The sequence below is a fragment of the Budorcas taxicolor genome, chromosome 11, assembly GCF_023091745.1.
Source record: "Budorcas taxicolor isolate Tak-1 chromosome 11, Takin1.1, whole genome shotgun sequence".
Lineage (NCBI taxonomy): Eukaryota > Metazoa > Chordata > Mammalia > Artiodactyla > Bovidae > Budorcas > Budorcas taxicolor.
Genome location: NC_068920.1, coordinates 118,952,490 through 118,978,861, shown reverse-complemented (window position 1 = coordinate 118,978,861; position 26,372 = coordinate 118,952,490).

The following is a 26,372-nucleotide window of genomic DNA, read 5'->3' as shown; positions in this document are numbered from 1 at the left end:
TATGAAGAAATGGATAATATTTGAATGTATAATTAGAATGATCCAAGTTTATAAAAACAATGAGGTGAAAGAGAAATGAAAAGCCCCCCACCGCCAAGAAAATGGTTTTGTCCATGAGTCTAAAAGAACAGGATAGGTAAGAACAAGGGAGTTAGATATGTGTTAAGAGAGGTAACAATAGTCAGAATTTTATGTTTAAATAAAGACTTTTGAAACGGAGAAAAAAATCAAAAGATGGCAAAATCTATGCTGTTGCTACAGGTGTGGGTACTACAGAGAGGAAAAGATACTATAAAGTAATTGCGGTTTTGCATTCTTGAACTTTGATATGGAATATATTCCTAAATAAATGTGGTTATGTTATATATAATATAATGAACATTTCTGGCTTAGTTTTTTTTGCTAATAACTTATTATGTGTTGCTTATTTTATATTTATTTTAGACTAGATAAATTATATTAGACAAAAAGCAAATTCAAGCAAATTTCTTACTCAAGTTCAAAATGGGTTTCAAAGCAGCAGGGACAACTTGCAACATCAACACATTTGGCCCAAGAACTTCTTATGAATGTTCAGTGCAATGTTGATTCAAGAAGTTTTACAAGGAGACAAGAACCTTGAAGATGAGGAGTGCAGTAGCCAGCCATCATAAGTTGACAATGACCAACTGGATCTTTGAAGCTGATCCTCTTATAACCATACTAGAAGTTAGCAAAGAACTCAACATCGACCATTTTACAGTTATTTGGCATTTGAAGCAAATTGGAAATTTGAAAAAGCTTGATAAGTGTGTACCTCATGAACTGACTGAAAATCCAAAAACTCATCATTTTAAAGTGTCACCTTCTCTTGTTCTATGCAACAACAGAACATTTCTCAATCAGATTATGATGTGTGACAAAAAGTGGATTTTATACAACTAGTGATGACCAGCTGAGTGGCTGAACTGAGAATAAGCTCCAAAGCACTTCCCAAAGCCAAACCTGCACCAAAAAAAGGTCATGGTCCCTGTTTGGTGGTCTGCTATCCATTTAATCTACTACCCACTGAAGTAGGTTTATTCCTAGGTACTTTATTCTTTTTGTTGGAATGGTGAATGGGATTCCTTCTTTAATTTCTCTTTCTTATTTTTCAGTTAGTTTATAAAAATACAATAGATTTCTGTGTATTATCTTTTAATCCTGTGACTTTGCTATACTCATTGACTAGCTCTAGTAATTTTCTGGTAGCATTTTTATGGTCTTCTATGTAAAGAATCATATCATCTGAAAACAGTGAGACTTTACTTCTTCTTTTCCAATATGGATTTCTTTCATTTCTTTTTCTTCTCTGATTGCTGTAGCTAGGACCTCAAAAATTATGTTGAATAATAGTGGTGAGTGTGGGCATGCTTGCCTTGCTCCTGATCTTAGAAGAAAGACATGTCAGGTCTTCAGGTTTTCACTATAAGAGCTGACAAAAGATTAATCTCCAAAATACACAAGCAGCTCATTCAGCTCAATATCAGAAAAACAAACAACCCAATCAAAATGTAGGCAGAAAATCTAAACAGATATTTCTCCAAAGAAGACATACAGATAGCTAATAAGCTCATAAAAAGATTCATGTTGAGGTTTGACAGAAAACAGCAAAATTCTGTAAAGCAATTATCCTTCAATAAAAAATAAATTAATTAAAAAAAAAGACGCTCAACATCACTCATTATTAGAGAAATCAAATCAAACCTACAATGAGATATCACCTCACACTGGTCAGAATGACTATGATCAAAAAATCTACAAACAATAAATGCTGGAGAAGAAGTGGAGAAAAGAGAACACTACTGCACTGTTGGTGGAAATACAAATTGCTACAGCTACTATAGAGAACAGTACGGATATTCTTTAAAGAACTAGAAATAAAACTACCATACGACCCAACAATTCCTGTACTGCGCATATACCTTGAGGAAACCATAGGTGAGAAAGACACACCCCAATATTCATCACAGCAGTATTTACAATAGTTAGGACACAGAAGCAACCTAGATATCCATTGACAGATGAATGGATAAAGAAGGTCTGGTACATATGCACAGTGGAATATTACTCAGCCATTAAAAGTGAATGCAACTCACAGTTCTAATAAGGTGGATGAACCTAGAGCCTTTTGTACAGAGTGAATTAAGTCAAACAGATAATGAAATTTCATATATTAATACATAGATATGAAATTTAGAAAATGGTACTGATGAACATTGTAGGGTAGCAATGAATAGAGACTTGTGGACATGGGGAGGGTGGTGGGAGGAGCAGTGGAATGAATCGAGAGAGTAGCATTGAAACATATACATTACCACTTGTAAAATTAGATAGCCAGTGGAAATTTACGGTATGCTCCCACTCTATGACTCCAGGAGCTAAAATCTACTGCTATGTGATAATCTAGCGGGATGGGAGAGGGTGAGAGGTGGGAGAGACATTCAAGAGGGAGGGGACATATGTATACCTATGGCTGATTTGTGTTGATATGTGGCAGAAACCAACATAATATTGTAAAGCAATTACCCTCCAAATAAAAATGAATAAATAAATTAAAAAACCTGAAGTGAAGAAAGTTTCTGCATATTTGTTCATTATGTTGAATTCTTGATTAATTTTAGAAAGCTCTCAGAGGTGAATCAGTTTCTTTTCTGTTGCCCAGGGTTTGGCTGTAAGCTAGATTTCAGTGAATGCTTTTGAATATAATATTGATCTATAGATATTTCATTTGTGTAATGAAAAACATATGCTCACACTAGAGGAGCTAATACTTGTAAACACATCAGCACAGTGCTCAATCATTAGGATGCCTTTGGCAGTTTAGGCAAAATTTGAAGTTGAATGTCACAGTGTTTCCCACTTTAATTTTTTTATTGAATCTTGATACATTTGTTTTAAAAATAAAATTAAATTTATTATTTGACTATCTACTACTATATCATCATAGTTATGGTTTATATGAAACATTGAAATAATTTCTACATTTGTCTTATCTTTTAATTGACCATAATATTTGAACTTAGGAAATGTCAAGGTTGTCCCTTACCTAGCTAGAGAAGAAGAATGACAAATTATGACAGCAGGCATTGTGCACTATATGCTCTTCTATTCAATCATGAGTAGCATGTCAGTTCTTGTCCAACTTATCATGAGAGCCATTGAATGTGTATGACAGGACATATATTTGGCTGTTGGAATGATGGGCATCTTTGAATGTGTGGATCTGGCTTGATGAGGGAAGATTATGAATGTGTGGCATCAAGGGCAGGTTTCCAGCAGTGAAAACTGAATTTCTACCTGACGCTGCACCAAGGTTCTGGGACATTTGCTCTATTATGATAGCTGACAGTTTGCATGCATTTTAACTCTGGCAATCAGTCAACCTGCTCTTGATGGGTAATTGCCAGCAGGAACCTAATTTTTTCACATCAATTGTCACACGTCTCTGATATTCTTATTCACCGTTAACTAGATTGACGTTGTGTCATACAAGAGGGAAGGAAAGATTTCACTTTCATCCTAGAAAGACACAATAATTCAGCTAAATTATATAATTAAAAAGGTAACAAATCTTTGGAATAGACACAAGATGAAAATAAATAATGATATGTAATGTCACATTCTTGCACCAATCAGTATAAAATTGCTAAATTTTATTGATGTGTTGTTGTTTTAGCTTGTGGAAGTGATTCATAAATGCATTTTGAAGGTGAGATCTTTCAATAATCATTTGATGCAGATATATTTCCCTTCTTTAAATTTTAAATTCATTTGAAGTTAAAGATGGAACTACCCAGGTGGTTTAGTGGCAAATTACCTGCCTGCCAGGGCAGGAGACACAGGAGATGTAGATTCAATCCCTGGGTCAGGAAGATCCCTGGATTAAGAAATGGCAACGCATTCCAGTATTCTTGCCTGTAAAATTCCATGGACAGAGAAGCCTTGCAGGCTACTGTCCATGGGGGTCACAAAGAGTCTGAAATGATTGAGCACACACACACAAAGCTAAAGCAGATTAATTATTTTTCTGATTAAATTATTATTAAAATATAATTACATCTATTAAAAAGAACCTATGAAAGTCTGGAAACAAGATGAGAATTGATATAATGAAGAAAATATAAATAATCTTACCACAAGACAATTTTTGATACACATTTCCAGATATAAACATGGACATGCATATAAATTATTATTAAACATGATCATGCTAATGATATCATGCTATTTTTTTGGGCTTCAAAAATCACTGGAGATGGTGACTATAGCCAAGAAATTAAAAGACATTTGCTCTTTGGAAGAAAAGCTATGAACAACCTAGACAGCATATGAAAAAGCAGAGATATTACTTTGCCAACAAAGGTCCATATAGTCAAAGCTATGGTTTTTCCAGTAGTCATATATGGATGTGAAAGTTGGACCATAAAGAAGGCTGAGCACTGAAGGATTGATGCTTTTGAACTGTGCTGTTGGAGAAGACTCTTGAGAGTCCTTAGACTGCAAGGAGATTAAACCAGTCAACCATAAAGGAGTCAACCCTGAATACTCATTGGAAAGATTGATGATGAAGCTGAAGCTCCAATATTTTGGCCACCTGATGTGAAGAGCTGACTCATTAGAAAAGACTCTGAAGGTGGGAAAGATTGAAGGCAGGAGGAGAAGGGGACGACAGAGGACAAGATGGTTGGAAGACATCACCACTCAATGGGCATGAGTTTGAGCAAGCTCTGGGAGATGATGAAAGACATGGAAACCTGGCATGCTGCAGTCCATGGGGTCACAAAAAAGTCAGATATGACTGAGTTACTGAACAACAACAACAATCATGCTAATGGGTATTTCATTTCACCAATATTCTCACTGTATCTTTGAGATTTTATAATTTTAAACTTTTATAAATTACATTTTAACATATAACCTTGAGATTACATGTATGAAGACATCTTTGTTACTTAAATGTGATAAATAACAACAAAAAACGAATTTCTAGGATTAGAGATATGCAATTTTAGACTTTTGTATTCGAGGCTTAATTTCTCAGAATTTAATCTTTTGTAGTAGAGTGTGAGAATTTCCACTTTCTCACACCAAAAGCTGTTTTTGCTTTGACCACTTAATAAATTAAGGAAAAAAAAGGTTATCATTGCCTTCTCCATTAGACTTGCTTCAGTTCAGTTCAGTACAGTTGCTCAGTCATGTCCTACTCTTTGTGACCCCATGAACCACAGCACATCAGGCCTCCCTGTCCATCACCAACTCCTGGACTCAACCCAAACCCATGTCCATTGAGTTGCTGATGCCATCCAACCATCTCATCCTCTGTTGTCCCCTTTTCCTCCTGCCCTCAATCTTTCCCAGCAATGGGGTCTTTTCAAATGAGTCAGCTCTCTGCATCAGGTGGCCAGAGTATTGGAGTTTCAGCTTCAACATCCGTCCCTCCAATGAACACCCAGGACTGATCTCTTTTAGGATGGACTGGTTGGATCTCCTTGCAGGCCAAGGGACTCTCAAGAGTCTTCTCCAACACCACAGTTCAAAAGCATCAATTCTTCAGTGCTCAGCTTTCTTTATAGTCCAACTCTCACATCCATACATGACCACTGGAAAAACCATAGCCTTGACTAGACAGAACTCTGTTGGCAAAGTAGTGTCTCTGCTTTTTAATATGCTGTCTAGGTTGGTCATAACTTTCCTTCCAAGGAGTAAGTGCCTTTTAATTTCATGGCTGCAATCACCCTCTGGAGTAATTTTGGATCCCAAAATAATAAAGTCTGACACTGTTTCCCCATCTATTTGCCATGAAGTGATGGGAACAGATGCCATGATCTTTGTTTTCTGAATGTCGAGCTTTAAGACAACTTTTTCACTCTCCTCTTTCACTTTCATCAAGAGGCTTTTTAGTTCTTCTTCACTTTCTGCCATAAGGGTGGTGTCATCTGCATATCTGAGGTTATTGATATTTCTCCCAGAAATCTTGATTCCTCCATGTGCTTCTTCCAGCCCAGCATTTCTCATGATGTACTCTGCATATAAGTTAAATAAGCAGGGGGACAATATACAGCCTTGACGTACTCCTTTTCCTGTTTGGAACCAATCCATTGTTCCATGTCCAGTTCTAACTGTTGCTTCCTGACCTGCATACAGGTTTCTCAAGAGACAGGTCAGGTGGTCTGGTATTCCCTTCTCTTTCAGAATTTTCCACAATTTATTGTGATCCACACAGTCAAAGGCTTTGGCATAGTCAATAAAGCAGAAATAGATGTTTTCCTGGAACTCTCTTGCTTTTCCCATGATCCAGAGGATGTTGACAATTTGACCTCTGGTTCCTCTGCCTTTTCTAAAACCAGCTTGAACATTTGGAAGTGCACGGTTCATATATTGCTGAAGCCTGGCTTGGAGAATTTTGAGCATTACTTTACTAGCATGTGAGATGAGTGCAATTGTGCGGTCATTTGAGCATTCTTTTGCATTGCCTTTCTTTGGGATTGGAATGAAAACTGACCTTTTCCAGTCCTGTGGCCACTGCTGAGCTTTCCAAATTTGCTGACATATTGAGTGCAGCACTTTCACAGCATCATCTTTTAGGGTTTGAAATAGCTCAACTGGAATTCCATCGCCTCCAGTAGCTTTGTTCATAGAGATGCTTCCTAAGGCCCACCTGACTTCAAATTCCAGGATGTCCGGCTCTAGGTGAGTGTGAGTGATCACACCTTCATGATTAACTGGGTCGTCAAGATCATTTTTGTACAGTTCTTCTGCATGTTCTTGCCACTTCTTCTTAGTATCTTCTGCTTCTCTTAGGTCCCTACTGTTTCTGTCCTTTATTGAGCCCATCTTTGCATGAAATGTTCCCTTGGTATCTCTCATTTTTGTGAAGAGATGTCTAGTCTTTCCCGTTCTATTGTTTTCCTCTATTTCTTTGCATTGATTGCTGAGGAAGATTTTCTTATCTCTCCTTGCTATTCTTTGGAACTCTGCATTCAAATGGGATATCTTTCCTTTTCTCCTTTGCTTTTCGCCTCTCTTCTTTTCACAGCTATTTGTAAGGCCTGCTTAGACAGCCATTTGGCTTTTCTGCATTTCTTTTTCCTGGGGATGGTCTTGATCCCTGTCTCCTGTACAATATCACAAACCTCCGTCCATAGTTCTTCAGGCACTCTATCAGATTTAGTCCTTCACATCTATTTCTCACTTCCACTGTATAGTCATAAGGGATTTGATTTAGGTCATACCTGAATGGTCTAGTGGTTAGACTTGATTAATGATGGATAAAGAATGATTATTGGGCATTTTTATTTCTTCTTTGTGTATTTTTATGCAAATGTGTGTATGAAATTGTTGTATTCAAAATCTTGACTCTTTTCTTCATATTTTTCTTTATAATTTAAGTTTTCATTTTTAAGATAAATTCAGATTCCTGAGAAGTTGCAAAAAGTTGCAGAGTTCTTATGTAACTTTTGCCTTGTTTTCAAAATATTTACATCGTACATAAGTATAACACAAAATCAAAACTAGGAAATTGACTTTAGCACATTATCTGCCATTTTTATTATTCTGTGTAAGTATCATTATAATCAAGGTATAGAACTATGTTATCACCTCTGTGTTTTATGCTATCTGTTTATAGTCACACTCAGACCTCTCTCTTACATTCCTGACTCACAGACAGCACTAATTTGCTCACCACCTCTATAATTTTACCATATCAATGTTACATAAATAGAATCCCTATCTTTTTAGAACTCTTTGTATATTAAAGATATTACATAATTGTAATTGTTTATGTTACAAATTCTAAAGGACCAGTTTGCTTTGCATTTTTTTGAGATAATTCTTTTACAGGGTTTATGTTTTCTTTATTAAAATATCATTTTTACATTTTCTGCCTTTAGTGTTTCTGTAATATTATCCATTTACCTATATTATTCTTGTGGACTTAATGCATATGCATTTAAATTTCTTAAATTATTTTAAATTTTATATTTCAATATTCATTTTATTTTAATGCTTTAAAGTAGAAATTCTAACTTTATTTTGTTCTTCTTGAAGGAAATCTCCTAATATAAGTAGTTAGTTAAATTATATATATATATCTGAAATATGAAGCAATATATATATATTTTTCTAACTTGAAAAAGCCGACTTTATAGAATATTATAAAATCACACACTAACATATAAATACATTGTTGTTGTTCAGTTCCTAAGTCACGTCTGACTCTTTGTGATCTCATGGACTGCAGCATGCCAAACTCCTCTCTCCTCCACTATTTCCCAGAGTTTGCACAACTATTTAATAAATAATAAATTCACATCTATTTAATGTATATACATATATAAGTTCAGTTCAGTCATTCAGTCCTATTCAACTCTTTGCGACCTCATGGATTGCAGCATGCCAGGCCTCCCTGTCCGTCACCAACTCCCAGAGCTTGCTCAAACTCATGTCCATGGAGTCAGTGATGCCATCCAACCATCTCATCTTCTGTCATCCCCTTCTCCTCCTGCTCACAATCCCTCCCAGCATCAAAGTCTTTTCCAATGAGTCAGCTCTTCGCATGAGGTGGCCAAAGTACTGGAGTTTCAGCTTTAGCATCATTCCTTCCAAAGAAATCCCAGGGCTGATCTCCTTCAGAATGGACTGGTTGGATCTCCCTGCAGTCCAAGGGACTCTCAAGAGTCTTCTCCAACATCACAGTTCAAAAGCGTCATTTCATCAGTGCTCAGCTTTCTTTATAGTCCAAGTCACCTATCCATACATGACCACAGGAAAAACCATAGCCTTGACTAGATGGACATTTATTGGAAAAGTAATGTCTCTGCTGTCTAGGTTGGTCATAGCTTTTCTTCCAAGGAGCAAGTAGCTTTTAATTTCGCGACTGCAGTCACCATCTGAAGTGATTTTGGAGCCCCCCAAAATCTGTCACTGCTTCCATTGTTTCCCCATCTATATGCCATGAAGTGATGGCACTGGATGCCATGATCTTAGTTTTTTGAATTTTAAGCCAACTTTTTCACTCACTTCTTTAACTTTCCTCAAGAGACTCTTTACTTCTTCTTTGCTTTCTGCAATACTCTGTGCATTTATTAATTTATTATAATTTTGCAATGCTTTACACAGTAGAAACAATGGGCCTATCTCCAACAAGGAAGAGGAAAGTTGTATATGGAAAGATCCATTTTCCATTCATGATACTAGGTTCTTGTCATTTTAATTATTCATTTTCATTTAATCCAGATGAACTTGACATTTGCTCTGTTATTAGCAAGATTGAAATATATTGTGTTCTTCATAAAGAAATGCCTCCATGGATTTCAGACATAAGAGTATTTCATGTCATTTGTAAATGTGGAAATATTTATTTGCAAAGGTACATGCTTTCCTTGATTGAGCAGGGATATATGCTACGGATTGCACAAATATCAGTATTATTTTTACTATTCTTGGAGATGTCCCCTTGCTGATATAACACTGATACTGAATCCTAGGCATGGTTTGACTAGTAAAGGTTAGGTTCAAATAATAACATTCTTTATTTTGTGCTTCTCTTTGATTTGTTTCCTTTGATGGTCTTCTGATACTGTGGAGTAATGATAAAGTTCTGGTCAACCAAAATTTCCAAATGTGATTTACATGAAATGATTGCTTATAAAAAACAAGGTTTACAGGTTGGAATGCTACACTTTCTCTCTTTTCTGTTTCATGATATGTATCACTTTTACTCAAGCTACTGACAAAAGTGTGGCATGAAGGCTAAATGCAGATGCTAGGGACATCCTCCTAGAGGCCTCCTTCCTCTCACACTGGCTTATTACTGAGTGAAATTATATGAAATATTGTAACTTAGTCTCTCTTTAATTTTCAAAGTACTTGGGTTTCTGGCATTCTGCCAATGATGACTCACCATTTATAGCTTTAGTCTCAGAAGGTCATATATGATATATTGTGAGTAGAGCTACAATAGAATTAAAATTTAAACATATATATATATATACAGTTTCTGATTTTAGATATTTCCTTATTGTATTAAACAGCAAGTAAAAGCAAATTCAACTTTACTAAGAATGTTTATGAAAAATATAATGTTTGAATAATTGACATTTCAGTCTGTAGGTGTCACATTCATAGTTCTGATTAGCATGGTTAACACCATGCTACTGCTCAACTTGCATACCTTTCAGAGGTTTAATAAATATTATAGTATAAAAGCAAACTACTAATTAGTGTGGTCTTGAAATAAAGCATAACTCATTTTAAGGATGTTTAACATTTTAACCTAAAAAATAAATAGAATCAAAATGATTTCTGACTTTTAGAAGACAGTATAAAACAAAACCCAAACTTATGTTAGCTACACCTAGAGAAAAAATTCAAAATGTCTCTAGAGGTGTGATATATTTCTTCCCCTGTACTAGGAAAATACTGAGCATGCTGCTTGACTCATTGAATGGCACCTTCTGATGGGGCCACAATTCCAAATTACGGACTCTCTTCCAGGTTTAGGGAGAAAAGGGAATCTAGGGCAATCAGTTTGCATAGCACAGCAGTTGAGTAAACTGGGAATGGTGATGAACATGACCAGCTGGTTGAGGTTTGCTGTATATCACTGAGGGGTCCTGACAATAATATAGTCTTGATTGTGACTGACAGAAAACTTGCATCCTTCTTGGTTATACTAGGCTTTCAGCATAGACATGATTAACTTTTGGGCTTAAAGGATCTTAAAAGATCCAGTATCTGGTTATGTTCTTTGTTGAAAATAGCACTAATTTTTTCAAGAAGTTGTTTTTCTCTAAGAATCTACTTGATCTCTCACACAATTTTTTGGTTGAATTTTTCAATCACTTTTCTAAACCTACTTAAGCAACTTTTTTTTTTTAAGATTTTTTTTTGGTTTGTTAGGTTTTTTGGCTGGTTCAATTTTTTGTTTAATCATCAGTAGAGTTCCAAAATGCAGTAAAACTTGTTCTGGTATATGTAAGTGAAACTGTTTTTAAAAACTTCTTTGAAAGTTTTCCCATTAAGAGGATATAGCGTTGTCATAATGTTGTCTGTTTTGCTAGGAGTTCAGTATTTCATGTTAGATTTGAGGCAATGGTTGACCAAATATGGCAGTTTTATATAACATGACTATTATCAATTATAGGGCACTTTTTGCTTACAAGAAAGAGAAATAAACAAAATAAATTGTTGATTTAAGTGAAATTTGATCACAATTTTTCAGGTATGACCTCTAGTAAATCACCTCAGGCAGGGATGGGTGGCAGGTGGGATATATAGGTGATGTTGGATAGATGGAGATGGTGGGGAAGAATTAAGAGAATCCATGTAATTTGGGAAAACACTCCAAAATATTTTGCTACAAATATATTGTGTGCTATGCTGTCACTTCAGTCATGTTTGACTCTTTGCAACCCTATGGACTGTGGCCTGCCAGGCTTCTCTGTCCATAGGATTTCCCATGGTAAGAATACTGGAGTGGTTGCCATTTCCTGGGTTGGCATCTTCCCTACCTGGGATAAAACTTGCATCTCTTAAGTCTCCTGCACTGGCTGGTGGGCTCTTTACCACTAGTGCCACCTGGAAGACTACACAAATCTGTTAAATAATTCTTAAAAAAAATTAAATTGGCAAATAATTATTTTTAAATTTTAAGCTCATAATCAATTCATTCTATACTTGAATTTTGTTGTTATTGTTCAGTCACTACATCATGTTCAACTCTTTGTGACCCTGTAGACTGCAGCACACCAGGCTCCTGTTCATAACTATCTGTTGGAGTTTGCTCAAATTTAGGTTCACTGAGTTGGTGATATATAACTATACTTGAATATGTACTTGAATATGTATAAGAAACATACCCAGATATAATATAATAAAAACTTATAAATGTTAACAAGAAAGTTATCAGTATCTGAGAGCAACAGCCTGTGTTCTAATGTAAAAAGCTTCCTTTACATTTCTTTAATATGACAAAATTTTTATCAATTAAGATAGAATTTAACTTCAAATCAAACCCAGGTCTCCTGCACTGCAGGCAGATTCCTTATTAGCTGAGCCATCAGGGAAGCCCAAGAATACTGGAGTGGGTAGCCTAATCCTTGTGCAGCGGATCTTGCCAATCCAGGAACTGAACTGGAGTCTTTTGCATTGCAGGCAGATTCTTTACCAGCTCAGCTACCAGGGAAGCCCATACAAATGTTAACAGGAAAGTTATCAGAATCTGAGGGCAACCACCTGTGTTCCCATGTAAAACGCTTCCTTTAATTTTCTCTAATATGACAACATTTTTATCAGTTAAGAGAATTTATCTTCAAATCTAATTTAAAATAGTAGTAAGACAGAATGACCTTGAAGAAAAAATTCTTAGTACTCTATGCTAGTTTACTTTGATGTGAAAGTAATTGACAATAATTTTATTTTAAGAGAATTTGGAATTAAATGGATGGCAGCAATCAATTTAGTTCTTCAGAAAACCCACTAGTATCACCATATATTAACACCTTTCAGAATGCAAAATCTCACCTAATAAAGGATGACATACATTATATACTTTCAATTTATTTTAAAAATAGCGAATCAGACAAGTGGCTAGATCAGGATAATGTCTGTAGTGAATCGGAGAATTGATGAGATAGCATCACAGAACCGAGGAAGTCAAGTGAAAATGGTTCAACTGATGTGTGCATAGGTATATCCTTTGTTAAAAAATGGGTGATAACTATGCTTTATTGAAATTGTAATCAATATCCACACAGATCTGTCTGTCCTAGAAGATCATTCAACCTCCAAAACTTTCATGGATACTTAATTTTTTCTTATTGCTAAACAGTTCTGAGTCACATCATATCTGTAAATGAAACTATGAAAGCGATTAGTGCATAAGATATCTCATAATTCTTTTCTAATCTTGTAGGACTTCCTTACCTGAGGGAAGAACATATAGAAGGCACTTGACAGGTATCAAAATATTCTTCTCAAATTGTCACTATACATTAGAACGATTCCATAATATAGAGACAAAGCACTCAACATTAGGTGGGCTGTGGTATACTAACCACAAAATAATTGTTTATTTTTTCCAATATTTTTTCTTTTATTGATAAAATCTACACAAAAGCTAATTGATAATTAATTTAAAAAGCAAGGTGACACATTATCTTGTGTTTAGAAATTTGTCAGCTTGGTAGTTTCGTTCATTGACCACATGGACTTTGTTCTTCATATATCCCTAGGTATATGAAGTTGAGAAACTTTCTAAGAGTCTTCTTATTTGGAGGTCTTCCCAGGTCTTTCTCTTCACCTGTCACACAGTGAAAGCTCACAGTGTGGGCTGCCAATAGTATAAAAAAATCAAAACTCTTCACATTGCATACAATGTGACTTGAAGGATCATTTGCTCAGATTTTGTTGGATTTTCATTCCAGCAGTTCTGTCAGACTTTGTGGTCAACTTTGTTTCTTTGTGGTCTGCAGTAAAGGAAATCTTTTGGAACAACATAAATTTCAGTGCCCATGTTTAGAACTGGAAATAGAATCACATGACCAGTAAAAAAACACAACAAACCAAACAAGAACAAATGACATTTTTAAAGAAAAAATGAGTCAAAAACAAGTGGAATAATCTGTTACACACATTTAACAGTGAAAAATGTATTGTTTCCCCAATTTCCCACCCACATCTGGTTTGATGCTCCCCCCACCCCCACCCCACTGTGGTTCTCCAGCCCAGGAACCATGCAGTTGTAGAAAAGGCAAAATATACAAACAAAGCTATATGTAGCTAAGGTGAAATCTATTTTTATAAGAACCTGACATATTTACTATTTACATCCAGGAGAATTTCTGTTTGTATGTTTTAAAGCAAAGAGAGTTCTGTAGTTCTCCTGGTTATGCTTGCAGGTATATCCACTGCTCTCTTTAAGCAGTTTTCTTTGTTTCTTTTCCTCTATGCCATAAATATCTCAGGAACGATGAACCGGCTGGATTGCGTGATTGGGACACTCATTCTCCTTTAAGATGAAGGCCCTCCTTCCCCGGATTGAGTTCTCCAACGAGGGGTTGCCTTTCACGTTAGTTTGTTATTCTCTCAAGGTAAATGGCTGGGGCTGCAGACCTGGCGATGGTGGCGATGAAGCTGTGGTCGTGCCCAAGCTCCAGACAGGGAGATTCGTCCTGTTCTGGAGACACTGCTTCGTAGCCCTTGTTGACATGGAGTGGCTGGTGAGCCTGGCAGTACCTGATCACCGGCTGGTCGTAGCTGTAATATGGTAAGGGCTTCACATGGTGTAGGATCTGGTTATGAGAAAGAAAAATACTGATTATAAAAATGCTTTGAATAAAAAGATGACATGACACTCATAGGACTGTATTTTGTTCTCTTTTCATTATGTTTTAAGTCATCAATGGCTGACCCAACTATTAATGAACATTAAACAAAATACTGATTGTTTATCTAACTCGGTATTGTTTTGTCCATTATATATATCACTTTATATGCCAAGAATACACACACACACACACACACACACACACACACACACACACACACATATGCCCTTTGTATATTTGTTGTTCAGTTGCTCAGTCGTATCCAGCACTTTTGTGACACCATGGACTGTAGGCTGCTTGGCTCCCCTGTCCATGAGGTTTTCCAAGCAAGAATACTGGAGGGGATTGCCATTTCCTTCTCCAACATTTCGTATATGAGATCACATATAAAGATTGTTTAATGCGTATCCTATCATTTGTTCATTCATCATTTATCATCATAGCAGAAAGTTAGAAACAACATAAATTACCATCAAAAGGGAATTTTAACATATTATGTGCATGTACATTTGAATGCAGATAATACCAAGATTGGGGAATATCAATCTGTATAATATTACAAGGGATGATATTAAGTAAAAAAATTGAGGTAGGATCCATTTTTGTGTGACTAAAACATAGATTTTTTTACTTTAAAAATATTTTTTATAAATAATTGAAATCTTTATTGTCTATATATAAATTTTATTTAATTTAAAAAAGTCACAGTTTCTCATGGATTATTTCTAACAATTCTATAATATCTGGACAAAAGCAGTCTAGAATCCTGAAAGCGGGCACATCTTTGCATTTGTAATATGTAATGTTGCTGATTTTAAGCTAATAAGCTAAAATGTGTCTAATGTTAGAATAATAGACCTGAATAATGGCCTGTAGAAATCTCTTTAATAGGAAACACTGAATATGTACAGATGTACAGATGTACTCTGTATAGATTTTTATTAAGCTACAACTTTCTGATAAAGAAAAATGTATCTCAAAACTAGAAAAAAGGGAAATGATCATTAGTTAATTCTTGCTTTCATGCTAGAGCATTTCTCATAACTCACTGGATCCAATCTGACACTCTTGAGAACTGTCCATCAATGATGTAATTGCAAACCCTTCACTGTCCTGTAAGGTAGAGGTTGTGGCAGTTCAAACCGTTGTCTCTTGGCTCCAGCCCCACTTCGGTAGTTGGCTTTATTATGCTGAGCAGGAGCTTTGCAAACCCCATTTCTCTCTTGACCCTCTGCTTGAGACTACTGGAAGGAACTAGAAAGACTAGAGGAGACATAAGGATTGCTCATATGGTGGACTTCCTCTCTGTTTCTTCCTGCTTCAGGTAGTTACCTCAACACTTCTTCATTCTGGCTGCAGCAGTGCCTTTCTGTAATAGCAGGTGATTCTACTTTGTAGTCTTTCCAACATTTGCATTCCCAGCATTTAATTTCATTATGTCCGCCTCAGAGACTCTAGCACCAGGGAAGTCTGATGTTCATCTCCACAAAGCTCCTCCTCCAATCCTTAATGATTCCAATGCCTTCCTTCCTTTGGTTCCTTAATCCTTCAAGTGGTAGGAGTGGCAGTTATTTCCTGATGTTGCTGTCTATGTTATACTGTGACAATGTCTTTTAACCAGGCTTCCCTGGTGGCTCAGTGGTAAATAATCTGCCAGCAATGCAGGAGACCTGGCTCGATCCCTGGGGCGGTGGGGTAGTGATGCCATCCAGCCATTCCATCCTCTGTCGTCCCCTTCTTCTGCTGCCCCCAATCCCTCCCAGCATCAGGGTCTTTTCCAATGAATCAACTCTTCGCATGAGGTAGCCAAAGTATTGGAGTTTTCAGCTTTAGCATCAGTCCTTCCAAAGAACACCGAGGACTGATCTCCTTTAGGATGGACTGGTTGAATCTCCTTGCAGTCCAAGGGACTCTCAAGAGTCTTCTCCAACACCACAGTTCAAAAGCATCAATTCTTTGGTGCTCAACTTTCCTCACAGTCCAACTCTCACATCCATACATGACTACTGGAAAAACCATAGCCTTGACTAGACGGACCTTAGTTGGCAAAGTAATGTCTCTGCTTTTGAATATGCTATCTAGGTTGGTCATAACTTTCCTTCCAAGGAGTAAGCGTCTTTTAATTTCATGGCTGCAGTCACCATCTGCAGTGATTTTGGAGCCCCCCAAAATAAAGTCTGACACTGTTTCCACTGTTTCCCCATCTATTTCCCATGAAGTGATGGGACCGGATGCCATGATCTTTGTTTTCTGAATGTTGAGCTTTAAGCCAACTTTTTCACTCTCCTCTTTCACTTTCATCAAGAGGCTTTTTAGTTCCTCTTCATTTTCTGCCATAAGGGTGGTGTCATCTGCATATCTGAGCTTATTGATATTTCTCCTGGCAATCTTGATTCCAGCTGTGTTTCTTCCAGTCCAGTGTTTCTCATGATGTACTCTGCATATAAGTTAAATAAGCAGGGTGACAAAATACTGCCTTGACGTACTCCTTTTCCTATTTGGAACCAGTCTGTTGTTCCATGTCCAGTTCTAACTGTTGCTTCCTGACCTGCCTACAGATTTCTCAAGAAGCAGGTCAGGTGGTCTGATATTCCCTTCTCTTTTAGAATTTTCCATAGTTTATTGTGATCCACACAGTCAAAGCCTTTGGCATAGTCAATAAAGCAGAAATAGATGTTTTTTTCTGGAATTCTCTTGCTTTTTCCATGATCCAACGGATGTTGGCAATTTGATCTCTGGTTCCTCTGCCCTCTCTAAAACCAGCTTGAACATCAGGGAGTTCACGGTTCACATATTGCTGAAGCCTGGCTTGGAGAATTTTGAGCATTCCTTTACTAGCATGTGAGATGTGCTAGTAATTGTGTGGTAGTTTGAGCATTCTTTTGCATTGTCTTTCTTTGAGATTGGAATGAAAACTGACCTTTTCCAGTCCTGTGGCCACTGCTGAGTTTTCCAAATTTGCTGGCATATTGAGTGCAGCACTTTCACAGCATCTTCTTTCAGGATTTGAAATAGCTCAACTGGAATGCTATCACCTCCACTAGCTTTGTTCGTAGTGATGCTTTCTAAGGCCCACTTGACTTCACTTTCCAAGATGTCTGGCTCTAGATTAGTAGTGATCACATCATCATGATTATCTGGGTCATGAAGATCTTTTTTGTATAGTTCTTCCATGTATTCTTGCCACCTCTTCTTAATATCTTCTGCTTCTGTTAGGTCCATACCATTTCTGTCCTTTATCGAGCCCATCTTTGCATGAAATGGTCCCTTGGTATCTCTAATTTTCTTGAAGAGATCTCTAGTCTTTCCCATTCTGTTCTTTTCCTCTATTTCTTTGCATTGATGGCTGAAGAAGGCTTTCTTATCTCTTCTTGCTATTCTTTGGAACTCTGCATTCAGATGCTTATCTTTTTCCTTTTCTCCTTGGCTTTTCACCTCTCTTCTTTTCACAGCTATTTGTAAGGTCTCCCCAGACAGCCATTTTGCTTTTTTGCATTTCTTTTCCATGGGGATGGTCTTGATCCCTGTCTCCTGTACAATGTCATGAACCTCAGTCCATAGTTCATCAGGCACTCTATCAGATCTAGACCCTTAAATCTATTTCTCACTTCCACTGTATAATTATAAGGGATTTGATTGAGGTCATACCTGAATGGTCTAGCAGTTTTCCCTACTTTCTTCAATTTAAGTCTGAATTTGGCAATAAGGAGTTCATGATCTGAGCCACAGTCAGCTCCCGGTCTTGTTTTTGTTGACTGTATAGAGCTTCTCCATTTTTGGCTGCATAGAATATAATCAATCTGATTTTGGTGTTGACCATCTGGTGATGTCCATGTGTAGAGTCTTCTCTTGTGTTGTTGGAAGAGGGTGTTTGCTATGACCAGTCATTTTCTTGGCAAAACTCTATTAGTCTTTGCCTTGCTTCATTCCACATTCCAAGGCCAAATTTGCCTGTTATTCCAGGTGTTTCTTGACTTCCTACTTTTGCATTCCAGTCCCCTATAATGAAAAGGACATCTTTTTTGGTTACATAGTCCACTTTTTGGTTACATAGTCCACTCTTAATTTTTGTTGTTGCTATTGATATGTGAAATAATATTACTCAAAACCAAAAACACCCACCAAATTATTTCCAATGACAGCAACATTCACTGGATATGGATCATTTTTTGCACACTTTCAATTAGAGGAATGACTTTGTATCTCCAAATTATCAAATCAAATTACTAAAAGACATCAAAGTAAACATTAAGCATGGGTTGTGATTTTGTCCACCATCTTCCATTTTCATTACAGACTTTCTAGTCATTGGGGTAAGAAGACACTTGAATCTACAAATATATATGAGCAGAGAATGTGATAATGAGACAGGATCCTAAAGACCCTTCTGTTGTTGCTGTTCAGTCATCAAGTCATGTCCGACTCTTTGAGACTTCATGGATTGCAACACACCAGGCTTCCCTGTCCTTCACTGTCTCCCAGATTTTGCTCAAATTCATGTCCATTGAGTCGGTGATGCTACCTAACCATCTCATCCTCTGCCAACTTCTCTGTTTGCCTTCAATCTTTCCCAGCACCAGGGTCTTTTCCCATGCATCAGGTCTTTGTATCAGGTGGGCAAGGTTTTGGAGCTTCAGCTTTAGTATCATCCCTTCCAATGAGTATTTAGGGTTGATTTCCATTAGGATTGATTGGTTTGATCTCGTTGCAGTCCAAGAGATTGCCAAGAGTCCTCTCCAGCACCACAATTCAAAAGCATCAGTTCTTCAGCACTCAACCTTCTTTATGGTCCAACTCTCACATCTGTACATGACTATTGGAAAAAACAATAGCTTTGACTATGCAGACTTTTTTCAGCAAACTGATGTCTCTGCTATCTAGGTCTGTCATAGCTTTCCTTTCATGGAACAAGGATCTTTTATTTTCATGGCTACAGTCACCGTCCACAGTGATTTTGGAGGCCAAGAAAATAAAATCTGTCACTATTTCTACTTTTCCCTATTCTATTTGTCATTAAGTAATGGGACTGGATGCCATGATCTTAGTATTTTTAATATTGAGTTTCAAGCCAGCTTTTTCTCTCTTCTTTTTCACCCTCATCAAGAAGCTCTTAAGTTCCTCTTTATTTTCTGCCATTAGAGTGGTATGATCTGCATATCTGAGGTTGTTGATATTTCTCCTTACAATCCTGACTCCAGCTTGTGATTCATCAAGCCCAGCATTTCACATGATGTATTCTGCATATAAATTAAATAGGCAGCTTGACAATTTACAGCCTTGATGTACTCCTTTCCCAACTTGGAACCTGTCAGTTGTTCCATGTCTGGTTCTTACTGTTACATCTTGACCTGCATACAGGTTTCTCAGGAAACAACCAGGTTAATCTATAGATGAAAACCATTAGCTCATATGTGAACATAGTTGAGTTTCCAATATAAAATAAACTCCCTAAAATTGAACTAAAATGGAAAAAAGTAACTCCCTATTTGCCTTCTAATGAAGTTGACTACCATGTCTAGGGACTTACATTAACATCAGATCCTTAGGTTTACATATTGCACCATCTCTGAATCTGGAAAATTTGTTTTGCTGTTACTATTGTGCCTGTTTACTTTTACTTCAATGAACAAGGGATCCTGCCATTTTCTGTATTGTTTTTGAGATATGCTTAGAACCTCTAGTAGAGTTAAAACATTGTAGTCTTATCCTGCACAACAGCGCTATAACAAGACTTCAAAAGCCAAGTGAATTGGCAGGCTTTGAAAGGATATCTGGGATGTTTGCTCATTTAAGTTTAAAGTCTATCCTATAGGGCACTATGTAATCAACTGACTTTGTAGTTTCTGAAGAGCTGAGAGACTGAGGTTTTGTACTTCATAGTGGTGATGTGCACAGTACATTAACCACCTGGGTCCCTCTGTGTATCATTGTTTCCTTTTCAGCAGTCAAAACAAAGTATCCTTAAGTTCCCTTTAATTTGTATTTGATATTTTTGTAAATGTGTGCTTAGAGCTTTCCCAAATGGCCCCTGTGTTTTATCAGCTCTCTGATGGATTTCACTTAGCACAGCACAGCACTGCTGAAATATTGCCTCTTTCACATGCTTGACGGCTCACTGACTGCCTTGAAATCTGCACTTTATTTACAGATAACTAGTGTGGCACTGGAACGAAGGGGTCTCACTGGGGGAAGTATACTAAAATTCTATTATTTGTTTTTCTCAGGAATATGAACATTTTGACTCAATTGAATTTAAACTTTTATAGAGGCATATAAACTTCTATAGAGACATTTTGAAGTAGATTATCAAAGGGAGGAAACACCATTATCACTAATTGTAAGTCTCTTAAATTCTCCCACATTGCCTGTGAATCTACTGAAACTGAGGACAATAATGACACCTCCTTGACCTCTGTAAATATCAGGTAACTGAAAGTAACTGCCTGGTTCTGAAGAAAGAAGAATATACTGAAAAGGCATATTCCTACACAAATTTTACCTAACATTGATAGTGTCTTTCCTGGAAACTGTCAGAGAGATGCAAGGATGTAATGGGTCACAGAATCGTTCTTTTAGCAGAGGCTTTTATTCCTAGTCTGTGCATTCAGTAACTTAGCATCCTTACCGTCTGTGCTGGTTTTCTAAAAACATTATTTACCTTTTTCCTAGATGATGTTTTTCTTCCAATATGCTGAAGGGACTTTAAAAGGACACAGACCTCTCAATTACAGTGGCCCAAAAAGGGAACAAGAAAAGGGAATGTTTTTAAATCTTAGGAGGAAGCACAAAATTATACAGGGATATGCAGTGTTCAAAAGTCATAAAATTGCTTCAGATACTAGAGTTTGACATCCATAATAATTATATTTAAAATGATAAATGAATGTGTCTAGATAGTGAATGTGAGAGCAATGTGAAGTGGACTCTTGATATATGTGATCATGAAAGGCTTTTGAAGTTCAGTTTTGTTATGAGCATGAAATTCTAATACCATTAACCTCTTTTCTCTAAGGTATTAGCATTAGTTATAAGTAGTTTAATAGCCTGATCATTCTAAAATTACTACACACTATCATTAGTCTTATTCATTAACTTTTCATGAACATTGTTCACATTTCAGTACGACTTCTTTCAATTGAAGTCATAAAAAGTTGATTTTCAATTTCCTAAATGACATTTAGTCTCTAATTTTTGGAATTAAAGGGTAGTGTCTGACTACTCGGACCATTTAAAAAGTACCATCCTACAAATCCAGATGAGGAATTAAATACAGTTGAGTTGCTTAATGAAGATGGACATTTGGTTTATTGGAAATAAAATTGATTGAAAAATGAAAGGCAGTAGCTAAATGAATATATAACTTAACCTTTATTCTACTGAGTATATTAGTATAAGACAAGAATGGACAGGGAATAAGAAAATGTAAATAAGTTTGGGTGCAGGTATTTTTTCAGGAATTTTGATTAAAGCCAATAGAACTCATTTAAGTTAGGTAAAAAGGGAGACTTAATTGACTCACAGATTCAAGAAAGGATTTAACAGCAACACTGAGGGAAGTGCAAGGGTACCACTAAAATCTTGGGAACAGCTAAAACCAGGAACACAAATGTTACCAGGGTCATCTTAGTCAGTTACACATTATTATCTCTGCAAGTTATCTTCATGTCCTGACTGTCTGTTTCCCCAACATGATTGTACATATGACTGCTACAGCTCCAAAGCTGTGCATGTTCCAGACGATCGCATGCATGACTACGATTCTTAGTTTATCTATTCCAGATATTATAGTTCATTTCTCCTTGCCTTTAACACCGACTGGCTTTGTAACTTTCTTTAGCTAATAGAACAAAATGGCAGCAATGCTGTTTGGATTGCCAGGCTCTTAGGATCCTGTTCCAGGCTAGCTACCACCATGTGAACAAGCCCAGGTGAGACCACGGAAGAAAGGAAAGCCTTCCTTCCGGTGGAGCAACTAGAGCTTCTTAGACTAGCTGACACCCCATACAGCTCATGGAAGCTTGTTCCAGGCACATATACCCAAGAGCAAAAACCCCACAGGACATATGAGCGTTAGACTGAACTGAAAATTAATAGTACCTCTAAACCTGATTTTATCCTTCATGTCTCAATCGAGAGAAGTACCAATTACCTTCTTAGATTTTGAATATCTAAAGACATGTATAATGTAAAAGAGACACAATATAAGTAATGAACACAAAATCAATGTATCAAATTACACTTTAAATCCCATTCTACATGAAACATTCTTATTCATTATTTTAAAAATACAGGCTGCTTATGCATTAGAGAACACTGATTTTCTAAGCGTTTAGTTTCTGTTAATTAAAAGTAAAGCTTTCAATAGTACATCTTCATTTTATAAATCAGAGATGTTTGTGAGTTTCTCTGTAACCATATCAAAGCTTCTTAGAAATTCCTGCAAGATAGAACAGAATAAAAGAAAGCTTTGCTAGCATATAATTCAATGCAACTGGAGGAACAGCTAGTTTGGGCTGGGGAAAAGTCCTTTGTAGAACTATGAAACATTCCCCAGCTTTGAGTGTCTAAGTAGGCAAAGAGGAAAGAAAACAGAGTTTTGAATAATTCCCTGGCTGGGGGTGAAACCAGGGGCAGGTGTAGAAGGAGAATAACAGTCACTCCCAAGGATTCACACCATGGGACTTGAAGTCAGTTAAGGTTGTGCCGGAACCAGAAAACTCACTTTATGTTTTAGAAAATGGAGAGTTCTTCAAGTGACAAAAGAGAAGCAAAACTCTTCCTGCTGTTTTATTTCTTGTCCAGCTGCTGTCACCAATAACTTCTCTCTCTCTGCCACCCCCAAACTTTAACTAGTTCACTAGTTAAACAAAACCTATTTCTTTAAAAAAGAATCCCACGCAATCTCAGACATCTTAACACTTTATACAGGCATAGGGACCTTCCTCCCTCCCTCAGTAGTAACTATAGTAGTGAAGACTATCCAGAAATGAGAGAGATTCAAGAACTCATAAGAAGATCTGCTAAAAATTAATAAAAATAAAAAATAATTTAAAATGCATTCTTAATGAATTTTATCATCTAGACACCAGGCTTCCCTGGTAGCTCAGTGATGAAGAATCCACCTGCCAACGCAGGAGACCTGAATTTGATCTCTGAATCAGGAAGATCCCATGGAGAAGGAAATGGCAATCCACTCCACTATTCTTGCCTGGGAAATCCCATGGGACCGTCCATGGGGTCGCAAAACAGTTGGACATGGCTTAGTGACTAAGCAGCAAAAACAACATTTAAATACTGCTTAGGTAGGCAGAAGGTATTCACATATTGACTGAGTGAAAGAAAAATAGCAATCTTTTCTTTTTCCTACTTTGTTTTAAAGATAAAAAAAGTCATAAGTGTGAAAAAAAATAGTATTTGTTGTATGTATTCATTAAATATATTGACCTTTGTTTTAGAAAATTTTTAAAGGAAAACAAAATAATAATGGTACAAATGAATAACCACCCAGCATCCGTTTTGCTTACAGGCTAAAGTGTGTACAGCAGTTCTAGCATGTAAAATGTACAATGCTAGTACACTAGATTTTGGCTTTTTATATTGACTGTTCTCTATTTGGATCATTTCAAACTTCAGTTCAGTTCAGTTCAGTTCAGCTGCTCAGTTGTGTCTGACTCTTTGCGACTCCATGAATCGCAGCACGCCAGGCCTCCCTGTCCATCACCAACTCCTGGAGTTCACTCAAACTCATGTCCATCGAGTCAGTGATACCATCCAGCCATCTCATCCTCGGTCGTCCCCTTCTCCTCCTGCCCCCAATCCCTCCCAGCATCAGAGTCTTTTCCAATGAGTCAACTCTTCGCATGAGGTGGCCAAAGTATTGGAGTTTCAGCTTTAGCATGAGTCCTTCTGATGAACACCCAGGACTGATCTTTAGAATGGACTGGTTGGATCTCCTTGCAGTTAAGTTCTGACAAAAGTTACATAGTAGCATTTATTTTTCTTGTTCTGGTCTTATTTAAAGGTGGTGTCTGCCTGTGTGCTCAGTCATGTCCTACTGTTTGTGGCCCTATGGACCGTAGCCTGCCAGGATCTTCTGTTTGTGGAATTTTCCAGGCAAGAATGCTGTATTTCCTCTTCCAGGAGATCTTCCCAACCTAGGAATCAAACCAAGGTCTCTGGCATTACCAGCAGATTCTTTACTGTCTGAGTCACCAGGGAGGCTGGGACTGTTTACTCTTTGTGCATTCTTGGTTATTTGAATTTTAACTTTTAAATCAGTGGTGGGAAAACAGAACAGAACACCTACTTACATCTTTATTGCCCTCCTACCAGGACACCTTGTCTGTGAGGTGTCCAGAGAGTTGATTAAGTTAATGAATGAGGTACTAGCCATTCTTTGAAGTTTGCTTTGACTCCATTAACAGAGGAAATTATTACATTAACAGCATTCTCAGCATTCAGTGAGATTTAGGGCTAATGAGCTGGATTAACTAAGTAGTATTAACTTCTAAAGCTTTTCCTTCTGTAGCACTGGCCCCTGAATTTGAAAGAATATCTCCCCTATAGTGTATTGCAAATGAACATACTATTTAACTGCAATCTATATAAATTTATTTCCAAAACACTTAGAGAAAAAAAGGGGATGATAAATATCAAAACCCACATTTTTGCCTCGATAAAATTATCAGTTTCAGTGATATCAATGATGTGCAGAAGACAAGCTTTCTGTTTTAAAAGAACTTGAGTCTGAATCCACTTCTCCAAATTTAAAAGCAAAACTGCACAAAAGGAAAAAAAAAACTCGTCATCTCAGGTAACAGATTCAGCTTATTATTTACTTTGTAATCCCTTTTCAGAAATTTTGAAAAGAAAATAAATGAAAAGCGGCAGGAATGCCAACACTAGGAAGGTGTAAGCAATAGCATTAGAGCCATTTTCCTTTCGGTTCTCTTCCAGTTTCCCTGCACTGTTCAGAGTAGCTTATTTCTAATTTTGTAATATGTATTTTGTATAGCTTTTGTTGTTGTTAAATCAATAGCAGTGTGTGTATCTTGCTTTATGTTGTTGTTGTTCGGTCACTAAGTCATGTCCAACTCTTTGCAGCCCCCTGGACTGCAGCATGCTAGGCTTCCCTGTCCTCTTCTATCTCCTGGAGTTTGCTCAAGTTCATGTCCATTGAGTTGGTGATGCTATCCAACCATCTCATCCTCTGTCACCCTCTTCTTTTGCCTTCAGTCTTTCCCAACATCAGGGTCTTTTCCAATGAGCTGGCTGTCTGCATTCAGTGAGATTTGGGGTGGCCAAACTATTGGAACTTCAGCTTTAGCATCAGTCCTTCCAATGAATATTCAAAGTTGATTTCCTTTAGCCTTGACAGGTTTGATCTCCTTGCAGTCCAAGGGACTCTCAAGAGTCTTCTCCAGCACCATGATTCAAAACATCAATTCTTCAGTGCTCAGCATTCTTCATGGTCCAGCTCTCACATCTGTATATGACTATAGGTAAAACCATAGCTTTGACTACTTGGATGTTTGTGGGTGATGTCTTTGCTATTTAATACACTGTCTAGGTTTGTCATAGCTTTTCTTCCAAGAAGCAAGCGTCTTCTAATTTCATGGCTGCAGTCACCATCTGCAGTGATTTTGGAGCCCAATGAAAGAAAAACTGTCACTGCTTCTACTGTTTGCCCTTCTACTTGCCATGAAGTGATGGGATCGGATGCCATGATCTTATTTTTTTTTTTAATGCTGAAATTTAAGCCAGGTTTTTCACTCTCTTCTTTTACCCTCATCAACTTGCTTTATACAAGAGCATAAATCTTATTTCATCCAAATGTGACTGGTTCTGCTTTTCAAGATATAGTCACTTTGTGATTCTTCCAAATAACCACTTCAAAAAGTGCAGTGAGTATTCAGTAATAGCTAGAATTTTTTTAGAAATGTAAACAAAAAAGTGAAATTCACATATAAGGAAGGTGATTGAGTTTCTTGCAGTCATATTTTTTAAACCAGAAATGCCTAT